This window comes from Lepisosteus platostomus, chromosome 5 (assembly GCF_059453375.1).
Source record: "Lepisosteus platostomus isolate fLepPlt1 chromosome 5, fLepPlt1.hap1, whole genome shotgun sequence".
In the NCBI taxonomy this organism is placed as follows: domain Eukaryota; kingdom Metazoa; phylum Chordata; class Actinopteri; order Semionotiformes; family Lepisosteidae; genus Lepisosteus; species Lepisosteus platostomus.
The window spans coordinates 46,477,462-46,490,734 of NC_142615.1; the positions used below are offsets into that span (position 1 = coordinate 46,477,462).

Genomic DNA, 13,273 nt, shown 5'->3' on the forward strand with positions numbered 1-13,273 from the left:
ATCCGTATAATAGAGAGGACAGCTCCGTCACGTCTTTTACGATGCTGCTTTTTTTCCCTTGCGTTTTTCTCTTCTTCCCACGTTCTCTCTCTTCACTGCCTTCGCCTCCGCTCTGTTTCACTTCAGTCTTTCACTCTTGCTTCCTTCCAATAAGGACGGAGCTGCGGGAGAAAGGGCGCTATAGAGGATCGCTGTGGATAGCTGCTGCTGTGCTTTGACACCTGAGCTCCGTGGAAAACGATCTCAATACAATTCTGAAAAACGCGACTCCCAGAACGCCAGCCGAACAAGTCTCCACAGCCGAAGCGCTGTGTCTCTTTTCAGCTGGCGATAAACCTTTTCTCGATCCTTTGCGGACTTGTAAAACTGTTCATGATCAGAATAAAAAATGCTCACGCTAATACACAAGCACCCATGTCTCGCCAAAGCTGACAAATGAACAGACGGAAAAGCCGCACTGCACACATGAACAGGGGAATGAGCGAGCGAGCAGGGACAATGCACCTCCTGCGCTTAAGAGCTTACAGCACCTGGTATTCCCAGCCAGTCTCCCATCCAAGAACTAACCAGGCCCGTCCCTGCTTAGCTTCCGAGATCAAACGAAATCAGGCATGCTCAAGGGGGTGTAGCCGTAAGCGAGAATAGGGCTCACTGGCACCCTTCTTATAGAGAGGACAGCTCCGTCACTTCTTTTACGACGCTGCTTTTTTTGATTGTTTTGTGATTTTTTGCGATCTACCGGGTTGATTGCATACTTGATCTTGTGGTTTTCTGTGGTAAAACTGTGATTTCGTACTTAAAAGTAATACTCTTTTAAGTTTAACGATGGTTACTAAAAGGTCTGAATTCGAGTCGCTAGTAAGCATTCTCTCTAGCAGCGACAAGTCTGACCACGATCTCCGCCATATCTCCATCAGCAGAGAAGTTAGGAGAATAAACCTCCATTCTGTGAGAGAGCTAGCAAAGGACATGGAGAGATTTGACCCTGCAGTGTCAGAGAATAATATCGAGAGTTATATTCAGGACCTCAGGTATAACCTGCAGTACCTGCCAAACGCCACAGAACAGGAGAAAGTGTTTCTGGTCAGGAAAACTACCAGCAGAGCTGTACATGAGTGGATGGCTAGGCAGATGAAAGAAGTCTGTAATGACTTTGAACAGCTTTGTCATGCACTTATCGAGGAATACAGTGCGTTTATTGACCCGACAGCTGCGATAGCCGCCGCCCTTAACATTAAGCACGAGAGAGCAGAGTCCCCCCGCGAATATTACGAGAGACTTAGATGAACTTATTTTGCAGGACGAAATGATGAGGGTTGCGAGGAGAACACACATTTCAAGGGTTTATTCATCGCGAATCTCCACCCGTCAGTCAGAAAGATGATCTTAATGCATACAGATGCACAGACCATGAAAATGACTGATATTAAGAGATTCGTGCAGAAAGCCCGAATGGGAGTATGATGTCCAAAGTCGCTCTGAGCAAAAAGCTGCTAAAGCAACTGTATTCGCCGTCAGAGCCAGCAGGGTTAATTCCCCCCTGCTCGAAGGAGCACAGGCTCCTGAGCTGGCTAATCCCCGTTCCAAAGCAGGCACGCAGGACCGCACCCAGCATCCTAAGTGCCATGAGAACACCGGGGGAGGGAAAGGGCTAGAAAAAGCTGAACAAAAAGATTCAGTAGCCGCCCGCCTGGCCAGGCTTGAACAAGCTTTATTAGGACAGGGACAACCGCTCCCCAAGGCTGCCGGAAGCGTGAATGAGCTGATACTCTCCACTGGAGGAGGCGGAGACCCGCCCCCTCTCCCTCCCTCAGTCTATCTGATTGAGCGGAAGGGTTCCTGCCTGGATGAATTCAGCCACTCCCAAGTGAGTGCTGACTCCACCCCTGAAGTCACAGAGCAGGCAGTAAAACACAGAGGAAAAGCAGGAAGCTTTTACCTCGAGGCTGCCATGGGAGATGTCTTACCCAGTGAGACATTGATTGACACTGAGGTTGAAAGGTGTTTGATGTCATACGGCAAGCTCAAACGGGTAGAAAAAGAAAAGGGCATGCGACTCAGGGAGGAACTGTTGGTGGATCACCAGAAAGGCAAGGTGTGGGAACAGGTCAAGGCTCCTAAGCCTTCTGTACAGAAGGAAAGGGGGTCCAAAAGGCAGACTGTGCTCACACAGTGCCCACCGAACACAGAAGCCTATGTGGAGATTCCTTCTGTTCCCTCTGGACAAGAAATGAATTATTTCCTTGTTTCCCAGATGTACAGGGAAGTCGTGTCCCGGCCAAGGTCCCAACAGCCTCCATGCCACAGGAGCGGTGCTCCAAGCAGCCGCCTGATCCACCAGGTAAAGCACACCCCTTTTACATCCCTAAAGAGGAGCAGATCTCCCCACCTGGCGATGAAAAGGAGCTTTCCCTGTGCACCCTGGCACCCAAGAGGGGTCAGGAACACCACCCTGCAGTGGTGGAAGGGATCCAGATGGCAGGAGAGCAGGTTGGCGATGTAGCCCTCACCCTTAGCCCTGAGAGGTCCTCTATTAGTGAGGATCTGCTTGAGCAGCTGTCACAGGGCCACCGCCAGGTGCCCCTGGTGCAACATTCACAGGTTAGACAGGAGGTCCAGCTGGACGCTGAGACTACTGCGCTGTGGACACACCTGATCCCAGATGCCGATTCCCTCTGCTGTGACCCAGGGAACCTGCAGTCAGGTAACATTATTTCTCACAACTGCCAGGTATTGAGTGAGACTGACCTGATTGTTCCTGCCTCAACGGCAGGGTTGCCAACACACCCAGTCCCCCAGAAGGGACAGGGAATGAAAGCCGACCCGGTTTTCTTACAGCCACCAGCTCAGTCTGTCAGTCTGAGTCTGACCAACAGTGGTTCAGCCAGACTGGAGCTGGATGGTCAAGTCACCCGCCTGCCAGTGCAGGACATCGCAAAGGGGGGTGTCAGAATCCCCGCCCGCACTGACATGGGCCTGGTGGGTGATAGCGAGTTCGAAGGCAGTGAACTAGCTATCCCACTGCTGGGGCAGCTCCCTGAACCCTTAGCGAGGGAAGGGGGGAGCGAGCAGGTGTCCTACACCTACCCCCAGCGAACGGTTGTAAACATCCCGATAGAGGGATTCCTCAATCAGGAGGTGTGCAGGGTGGACCTGAACAGTGAGAATGGGATAACAATCCCAGATCACTCAGGTGCTCCAGATGACCACTCAGCCGAGGGTCAGGCATGCTCCACCGCTGCACCGCCCCCTGCAGGGTTCCTAGAGCACATGTCACGATATTAGTTCCCCCTCCTTAAGGGTGCTCCAGCTCTTTCACTTAAGACTTTATTCTGTGCACCTGTTTCCCATTCCCAGCCCACCTTAAAAGCCAGGCGCTGACGCTCATCTATCTCTGCATCTGATTTCCATATCGTGCGAGTCCGGGACCTGGAAGCGCCTGGTCCCGTTAAGGTTTTAACCTCGGTTCCCGTTCCTGTTCCCCGTCCGCCGGTTCCGACCCGGCCTTCGTGGTTTTTAATTCTTGCTCTGATGGATCTTCTGGTTTTGGACTTTATACTTGGTTTTGGACTTGTGTTATTAGGGATATGTTTTTTTTTCATGGGGAAAACTAGCCCGAGCAAATGTAAAGTTTAGAGTAGCGCTCAATAAAAATGATCAGAACCCAAAAGCGCTTCTTATGCGCATCAGTATATTCCGATACCACTGGTTCTGCAGAAGAAATAAGAAAAGCCGAACTCAAAGCACTGCGGTGGCATTACGGGTACTCTGTCTGCTGCTGCTTTAAGATCTACTCACACCGTGTTGCCATTAAGGCTACCTAGTTAAAAAAAACTTATCGTCACCTTTTTGAACGTGATTATTAGACACCCGTTAAATCTCCACCGAGGTTTCTTGAGAGATCGTTCAGCGAGCGAGTAATAAAAAAAACTACTTTGCTTCCAACCTCTGCTGTCTCTGTAAACTCGGACGTGATGATATGCAGTGTGCCTTTCCTCTTGTCGTATTCAAGAGTACTCACTGTGTGAGCTCCTCGCTGCGTGTTCTGTACTCTACTGTGATTTAATTTAGATGATTACGTGGAGTAGAGTGACAAGATCTACTTGAACATTTTCGGTTTGTGAAATGAAACACTAAATACACTACTGTAAATACAAGTAATGGACATTTAAAATAACCACAGTACAGCTAGAAGAGTGAAAGATAAAAGACTACTTAGAATGACATTCACAATAGACTTAAGAACGGCACAGCCGCCCGAACAGGGACTTGAACCCTGGGCCCTCAGATTAAAAGTCTGATGCTCTACCGACTGAGCTATCCGGGCTCTGAAAAAAAGGCGACACTCTCGGGATCCTGGCAAGTCACGTGTCTCTTGTGCCGAAGAGCAGTCATACCTGACCTGTCTGGAATGACCACTGACAGACTTTAACCAGAAGCGACGGCACCACTCCCAGTAGAATGAGTGAGAAATACAGCACGATATGAGTAGTTAAGCGGCTCCTACAATCCATCTTTCCTCACATTACTGATTTTTTTCAATAGCATTTTGACCTTTTTTCACATTCAGATTTTTTTCACATTTAATAAAATCTTTTAATCAACAACATTAAAAAGAAAACAAATGGAACATTTTTTTGGAACAATAATTAAAAAAAAAACTTTCAATGCCTTGGTTGTATACGTGTGCACACCCTTTATAAAGGGAGTTGCAACAGTGCTGAAATTTAAAGAGCATTTCTGTAGAGAAAACAGCATTTTTTCTGCCTTGATGTTAAGCTTAGGGAGCCTATCTTTTAGAAATTCTATTTTTTAACACCTTGCACAGCCTCCCGGCAGACTAACAAATATTTTTTTGGAGAAATTGGCTCACACACCGGAAAACACTAACGTTTATTTACGTTAGAGTATGTAAAACTCAGGCTTTAACAGATGTTTATGATGTTTCACACGGGGTGTTACCTGTTGTAGTGTTTCAAAAGATATTAGCTGACCATAAATTATCTTGAAAAGACTTGTGTTTGTACTGACTGGGATTCATACCCGACTCAATTATTTGGAAGGCGCCTGTACCACCAACGCACTTCCGAGAAGCACCTGCAAATTAGCACAATCCTCTCTCTCACCTACAAAGTCATGGAGACACACACGTCCAATGAAAACTAATTTTATTCACTGAAGGCTCCACTCATTTGTTGTGATGTCATTTTAATTAATATTAGCTTTGATAAGGTGTCGTTTTTGCCTCTTAAAGTTAAAGTCTGCTCCTTTCTTCCTGGTATAGAAATAACATGTTCCATCTTTGTTTAAAAACACCACTAAAAGTAAATTTTTCAGCTCTAACGACTGTGTGCATTGCCAAGACATCTCAAAAGGACTTATCAAATAAGAACACGATCCTTCCTATTACCATTCCTGTGGTTGGGGCGTTGTTTCACCCTTTTATTTTCTTCTACAATATTTGCAGACTGGGCTTTATCACTCGAGATGTACAGAACAAGTGTGCATCGGTCCATGAAAATCATCAGTAGTGCTGTTTTTCTATGCATAGTTTAATCAAGAGCACTTAAAAGATGCAAAAAGCTTTCAAATAAAACAGAATTGAAAGACAGTCGAGTAATGAGGCAGAAAAAAAGCACTCCCCCGTCTGGGAATTAACCACCGTCGCACGTGTGACTGGATACAAAAATAATAGATTGATTTGTTCCCAGTCTCTTGAAGCTTCAATGCGATTATTTTTCCTTCCTTATTTCTTCATTCCCATTAATTTACTCTGTAGTAGAGGAAACGCGAAAGTGGGAAACTGGAGTGAGTGGTGGATTGTGATCAGTGAGCATCTGGACAAGTCTGTTCCATTACCTTTGCCATCGGGGATGTAGCTCAGTGGTAGAGCGCATGCTTCGCATGTATGAGGTCCCTGGTTCAATCCCTGATATCTCCAGGTGCTTTGTATTACATTACTTACATCGCAATCTTCTGTTGAGTGAGAACTCTTTGCTTGTGTTCAGAGAGAGCCAGGTTTAGATAACTAAATGCAGGCACACTCGACTTGCTGCAGAGTTGCGCTGCTGTTTTAAATGTACCTCATTTAGTTCTGTTAAACCTTAAATTATTTGAACTAATAATTTAGTTCAAATTCAGAAAATTCAGAGATTGCTTCACACTTGTCGTGGCTGTTGCAGAAAACACCTGTTGAATCTCGCCCGGGATTTCCTGAGAGATTATTCAGCGAGCGAATCCTCCTTCTGAACTCCGCACTAAACTGAAAGCTTCACGAACTCCTCACTGCGTGTCCTGTACTGCTCTCGTGTAAATGTTAAGCACAGCCATAAACACACTTTGAACTTTTTCCGTTTAAGGAAAATGCAAAAGAGCATGACAAGTATTGATCGTATAAAATATCCATGGCACAACTCGAGAAAGTACTGAAGGACTACACATCGACTTTTGATGATTACAAGAGATTCAAGAAACACAATCGTCCGCACCTGGGTTTGGATCCTGAACGCCAGAGTTAAAAGAACATAAGCCACGTTTATGACCTATAAACTCTCTTAATTGTCTTATAGTTTATGAAATAAAACAATTTCTTAATAATCACGTACTGTTGATAGACGATTTATTGATTTTTTACAAAATCACAATTACAAACTTTTTCGGTTAAACTGTTATTCACATACTCTAACATAAATAAACGTTAGTGTCTTCCGGTGTGTGAGCCAATTTCTCCCAAAAATATTCGTTAGTCTGTCGGGAGGCTGTGCAGGGTGTTAAGAAATAGAATTTCTAAAAGACAGGCTCCCTAAGCTTAACATCAAGGCAGAAAAAATTCTGTTTTCTCTACGGAAATGCTCTTTAAATTTCAGCACTGTTGCAACTCCCTTTATAAAGGGTGTGCACACGTATACAACCAAGGCATTGAAAGTTTTTTTTTTTAATAATTGTTCCAAAAAATGTTCCATTTGTTTTCTTTTTAATGTTGTTGATTAAAAGATTTTATTAAATGTGAAAAAAAATCTGAATGTGAAAAAAGGTCAAAATGCTATTGAAAAAAATCAGTAATGTGAGGAAAGATTGATTGTAGGAGCCGCTTAACTACCCATGTCATGCTGTATTTCTCACTCATTCTACTGGGCGTGGCCGTCGCTTCTGGATAAAGTCTGTCAGTGGTCATTCCAGACGGGTCAGGTATGCCTGCTCTTCGGCACAAGAGACACGTGACTTGCCAGGATCCCGCCAGTGTCGGTTTTTTTTCAGAGCCCGGATAGCTCAGTCGGTAGAGCATCAGACTCTTAATCTGAGGGCCCAGGGTTCAAGTCGCTGTTCGGGCGGCTGTGCCGTTCTTAAGTCTATTGTGAATGTCATTCTAAGTAGTCTTTTATCTTTCACTCTTCTAGCTGTACTGTGGTTATTTTAAATGTCCATTACTTGTATTTACAGTAGTGTATTTAGTGTTTCATTTCACAAACCGAAAATGTTCAAGTAGATCTTGTCACTCTACTCCACGTAATCATCTAAATTAAATCACAGTAGAGTACAGGACACGCAGTGAGGAGCTCACACAGTGAGTACTCTTGAATACGACAAGAGGAAAGGCACACTGCATATCTGCAGAACATCACGTCCGAGTTTACAGTGACAGCAGAGGTTGGAAGCAAAGTAGTTTTTTATTACTCGCTCGCTGAACGATCTCTCAAGAAACCTCGGTGGAGATTTAACGGGTGTCTAATAATCACGTTCAAAAAGGTGACGATAAGTTTTTTTTTAACTAGGTAGCCTTAATGGCAACACGGTGTGAGTAGATCTTAAAGCAGCAGCAGACAGAGTACCCGTAATGGCACCGCAGTGCTTTGAGTTCGGCTTTTCTTATTTCTTCTGCAGAACCAGTGGTATCGGAATATACTGATCCGCATAAGAAGCGCTTTTGGGATCTGATCATTTTTATTGAGCGCTACTCTAAACTTTACATTTGCTCGGGCTAGTTTTCCCCATGAAAAAAAGACATATCCCTAATTACATAATTTCACTTTTTTCTTATCAACGAGTAGAAAGAAATAAAATATATACTTCATTATAAGTACTGTATCTGGGAACAGTGTGTAGATGACAGGTTTGTGACTTTCTCATGAGCACGGTATATGAATCCTTCAGATTAAAGACACTGTGAGCATTTGAATAAAATTAAGATAGTCTGTCCCAGCTCGCCGAGATGGTATAGTGGTCAGTACTTTGTGCTGTGACCGCAATACCCGCGCTTTGAATCCGGGTGACAGCAGCCCAAGACAAGAGAGTTTCCTTCGTCTATGTTATTTCAGTGAAGGGGGGGCATGCGTGTACAGCAGCGATCATCGAGTTGATGTGTTGCCCCATATAAGCAATGTGAGCCAACACTGCTTTACAAAGGAGCACGGTCTGATCTTATAGTTGATAATCTGGAGACCAGACCTCTTCTCTGACGAGAAGAAAAGGTCAGGAGCCGCAGTATTTAATGTAAATAAGAGATTTCATTTTTTTTCTGTGGCGCAGCTAGTACCAAACACTTAATCTCGGGGTTGTGAATTCGAGCTCCACGCTGGTAAGAAATCATATAGGTTATGATAAATTTACTTTTTTAAATAAAAAGTAATATTATAAAACTTTCCCGATACCAGTTTGCAGGTGATATGTTCTTTATAAAAGTAATCTTTAGTATGGGATCAATAACCGCGCCAGAACAAATATCGGTAAGAAATCGCCTGTCACTAATGAATTTAAGGAAAGTAGAGACATAGTCAGAAAACCTACATATAGGAAATGTTAGTTACTTTGTATGTGCTTTAGCGTTTTCTTTTATATACCGAAAAAAAGGTTCAAGGCGTTCTAATCGCTGTACTCCTCGTAGATAAGACGAAATCACAATACAGTACAGGACACGCAGTGAGGAGCTCACGCAACGAATAGTATTGAACATGCCAAGCGTAAAGGCACACTGCACATCTGCGAAACATCACATCCTAGTTTAGTTACAGTGAGATTATAGACTGGAAGCTAGGAAGTCTCAGATCAATTTTTTATTAAATGTTCAAGCAAACCCAAATACCTTTGCAAGAGACATTTCAGAATCCCAGTCAAATCCAGTATGATTGCTGGATCCCTCGAATTCGACAATATCACAGATCTGCAGTCCACGTTGTGCAAGACATACCGCCCAGAGCATTTCTAAGACAGGAAATACATTTTCGTTACGAAAAGAGATATACTGTACGTAGAGTGAAATGGTCTGGTACGAGTCCTAAGTTTGAATAGTTCAAAATAGACGAAAAAGGGTAATTACAGACTCTTTCGAAATGTAAGAACATTAAAGCTGTGCGGACCTTATCTTGATTTACCTAGTTTAATCGTTTTCAGAAAGTGTAATTTTATTATTTTATGTACCCTTGACGATTCTACTGATGTTATAAGTGCTCTTGTTTATATTGAATCTATTTTGTTGTTCAAATAAAAAGTAAAAAAAAAAACATTCCGGATGCGTCTGCTGTAGAAATAAAATGACATCAAAGGCGTTGTACGTAGAGTTCTGAAGCCTGTTCCACAGAAGAACTAGCTGAGATGAAAAGTTCGATATTCTACTGGCAGGGCTATTCCCGTCAACTCAGTTTCTTTCTGAAACAACGTTTTCCAAGAAAAACTTACACTTTGCAAAATTTGAAATAAAATACTTGCTTAAAAGTGCAGATTATTTTTTTCCCAAAAACTGTAAAAGGAGAAAACCGACTTGTTGGAGTCTCTGTCGTACCATTGCTCAGTGCGGTCAGGTCGGGACTAAAACGATAGTAAGGTGCTGGTTCAAGCACATCTAGGCATGCCTTTCTCACTGTTCCATCGTGAACATCATCTAGAGAAAAAGTGGCATGTAATGTTTAATACATTATTGGCCTTATTAATAATTTGAGGGAATATAAATGCTTTGCATGTATCGAATTACAGCACGTAACAACTGAGTACCTGAGTCGATATCACCGGGCAATTTCCAATAACGACCAACATCAGACACTTCAAGAAAAATAAGATTCCATATCTTGGAATGTAGGGCGGGAGAATTCATTTATACTCCTGTTGCATCTTGAGCTAAACTTTTTTTAAAAAAATATGACGCAGATTTGCTCAAGATGCTTGTAATCGCCTTAAAGAGAGTTTTCATGAAAACGTACATCGGGTAGCTCTCCACTGTTAATTGACAGAACTTTTGAAGAAACTGTTCTTATATAAGCAACATACAAAAACGCGCTATGGTATCTCATTGTATGTCCTTTTTTACTTAAAAAAGGTCTTCTTTAGCTCAGCTGGCAAGACCTGGGTTCGAGCCAATGCAGTGAGGCACGAACTAGGGTGGGAGCTGCGAGGGCACAAGCCCTACAACCCGAATCCGTTACAATAACAAAAGGACAGACATTGAAATATGGGCTATTTCGAAGTCGCAAATGTGAGATATAAAGTAGGAATTCTGAGTTACTAAGTCGCAATTCTGAGTTGCTAAGTCGGAATTCTGAGATACCATAGCGGGTTTTTTTTTTACTCCCTGGCGGAAACGGGCTTCCATAGAAATCCGGGTTGTGAATAACAACTGTCACTACACACGATTGAGTTCTTGAGGCTGGCACCTAAGACAACTCAGCCATCCTGACAAGCAGTGGAGGATGCCCGTTACTTTGTCAAAGGATTATTAACTACTTTTCTTTTCTTATTATTACAGAGATTTCTACATTGCAAGACAATTGACGATTTAGATAAAGGTATATCGTGGCACGCAAACCAGGCACGGACGGGGTTTGAACCCGCGCTTTTCGGTTTACGAAACCGATGCCTTACCACTTGGCCACCGCGCACACAGTTTAGTTTTTTTTCCCATCAAGGCTAATACATTTTGAAAAAAAAAATCTGTGCGCAAATTGCAATGGCAGGAGAAGTAAAGAATATAGTTCTTCTGTGGAGCTGGCTTCAGACTCTGCTTATAGCGCCCGTCAAATAAAATAGATATTTTATTTTTACAGGAAGACGCATTCCGAAATGTATCTCTGCAGTTTTAGAAAAGTTTTGAATGGTATATTTTATACAACGCACAAACCGTATTCTAATTGCAGACTGCAGATCTGTGCAGCAATCGTACTACATTTCACTGTGATTCTGAAATACTTCTAGCAAACATATTCAGGTTTCCTTGAACTTTAATAAAAAACTACTTCGCTTTCAATCTCTGGTGTTACTGTAAACTCGGACTTGATGTTCCGCAGATGTGCAGTGTGCCTTCTTGTCTTATTCAAGTTTACTGGATTTGTGAAACAAAAATAAAAAATGGACAGTTTCAGACACATGAAGACTCATAAATGTCACTACAAATGACAAATTTGTAGTGTAAATCCGCCGGGCTGATTTACGTGTCTGACCATCTCTCTCCTCCCTCTTCGGCAGTGAGCACTATTTTTTCATTTTCTTCCCTTGTAGTTTCCTCGCTCTTTTACTGTCCCTTTCTCCCACGGAGAGACGGAAAACATGCCGAAATCGTTTTCACCCTGTGTTTGTGCAACGTCAGTGTGTGAAGGGAAAGCAATCTACGTGGCTCCAGTGGCGCAATCGGTCAGCGCGCGGTACTTATACAGCAGTGCACAGCGGAGTCATGCCGAGGTTGTGAGTTCGAGCCTCACCTGGAGCAGTGTGGCCTGTCCTTAGCTACCGAAAGCAACCGTCCACTTTAGATACTGTCGTCCTTAACACCTTATCTAACGGGATTGTAGCTTGTTAGGTGTTTGCTGGAGATCCAGTCTAAATTAACATCAAAGGAACAGGTAAAGGTTTATTCCACGTCACACCCGAAGAAGGGTCCACGTTGTGTTTCCTTCTCCTTTCAGCATGGTATAAACCTATACTTTTTCCTTTGCAGCTGACGCAGGTCACTACTTAAATTCCCATCAGCTGTGGACCCCCAGCTGATCTCTACACAGATAGATGAGAGATATCTTCTTAGATGAGAGGTCTGCTGGGACTAAGGGAGCACGATGGGGTACTGAAGACTTGAAAAAGCTCTCGCATTAGATTCTGTTTTTGTTGTTTCCCAGATTTGTTTTTAATGTTCTTTTTGTTTTGAAGTTGTTCCTTTAAGTATTTGTTTATTTTATTTTCTGTAGTCGTTAGACTACTACAGTGATTTACCTAGGTTCCCGGAAGGCTTCTTGCATCATGGTTGTTGTGTTTTTGGGTTACAAGTATTTTTTTTCTATTGATAGGACCCCACGCATTACTGTGGGACTAGTTAACTTAAGTTCTTACATTGTACCTGAAATTACCACATAAACTACTACTCTGTTTTCTTTTTTTTAAATAAAGGCACAAATGATGTTTTTTTTTTCTTGCAGCTGATTGGCAATGACCCTACAACGGGTCATTGCAACGAACGTGGCTGCTGAAATTTGTCTACTAAACCTGTTCTCAATTGCAACAAACCTAAAATAACATATGCTGCCCATTAGATGTTACCGATGTAGGAGACTAACTTAAACCACCTCTTCACAGGGTTTATGTAGTTCAGTAGAGGAACAGTCGATCGCATTTGAACTGTTCTGAATGTAGTGGAAATAATATAGTCACAAAGTAACGAACATACGCACCACTTGCTTGAAATATTTACTGTAGCTAAAATTGTTTTCTAGACACCACAACTATTCACAATGAATTTGATGAATACATGTCTTTATTAATAAAAGTGTAATTTATTAATAATTAAGATTAATGTATATCTTTATTAGTAGCTGTATTACCGGTAATGCATGTACAGTCCTTAATATGGGATAGTGAACTTTCAGGTATCCTGGGGAGGTAAGAAAACTGAAATGAAGGAAATACATATTTAAAGGGGGTGTAAGTCTTAAATGTGTTCTGTTACATCTGGGTGTTAACTGAATAGATTGTATTACTTATTGTGATTTGACACATGTCTGTCTCAGGAGACAGCAGAAAAATTGAGGAATTTGCAGGTACAGAAAATAACTTGAACTGAACAGGCAAATGTAAGGTTATGTTAAAGAAAAATAAACTTTGTCACCTTTTTCAACATGATTATTTAAGACAGTTTATCGGAACCGTATCTCTCCTCGATTCTGTGGCTGTGGTCCAACAGTAACGGTGGTGAAACAAGCAGAATGTGCGGAAAGAATTGGAGACGTAACGGGAGACTCATCCAGTCGATAGAAGGGTTGTGTACGCTGAGAAGTGTAGTTTAAAAGCTTAACGAGCCAGGGAG

At 42.7% G+C, this 13,273-nt stretch overlaps 5 non-coding genes and 1 pseudogene across 5 annotated transcripts; 3 read left to right on the plus strand and 3 right to left on the minus strand.

Annotated features, from left to right (window-relative positions):
• Positions 1-518: 518 nt before the first annotated feature.
• Positions 519-637, minus strand: LOC148667442 (5S ribosomal RNA; annotated as a pseudogene).
• Positions 638-4,254: 3,617 nt separating this feature from the next.
• Positions 4,255-4,327, minus strand: trnak-uuu (transfer RNA lysine (anticodon UUU)). The gene has a single exon. It is a non-coding gene; the product is annotated as a tRNA-Lys (tRNA).
• Positions 4,328-5,869: 1,542 nt separating this feature from the next.
• On the plus strand, positions 5,870-5,941 carry trnaa-cgc (transfer RNA alanine (anticodon CGC)). Its single transcript has one exon. It is a non-coding gene; the product is annotated as a tRNA-Ala (tRNA).
• A 1,317-nt stretch (positions 5,942-7,258) lies between these two features.
• Positions 7,259-7,331, plus strand: trnak-cuu (transfer RNA lysine (anticodon CUU)). The gene has a single exon. It is a non-coding gene; the product is annotated as a tRNA-Lys (tRNA).
• A 3,462-nt stretch (positions 7,332-10,793) lies between these two features.
• On the minus strand, positions 10,794-10,865 carry trnat-cgu (transfer RNA threonine (anticodon CGU)). The gene has a single exon. It is a non-coding gene; the product is annotated as a tRNA-Thr (tRNA).
• Positions 10,866-11,595: 730 nt separating this feature from the next.
• On the plus strand, positions 11,596-11,689 carry trnai-uau (transfer RNA isoleucine (anticodon UAU)). The gene is made up of 2 exons: positions 11,596-11,633; positions 11,654-11,689. It is a non-coding gene; the product is annotated as a tRNA-Ile (tRNA).
• Positions 11,690-13,273: the final 1,584 nt, after the last annotated feature.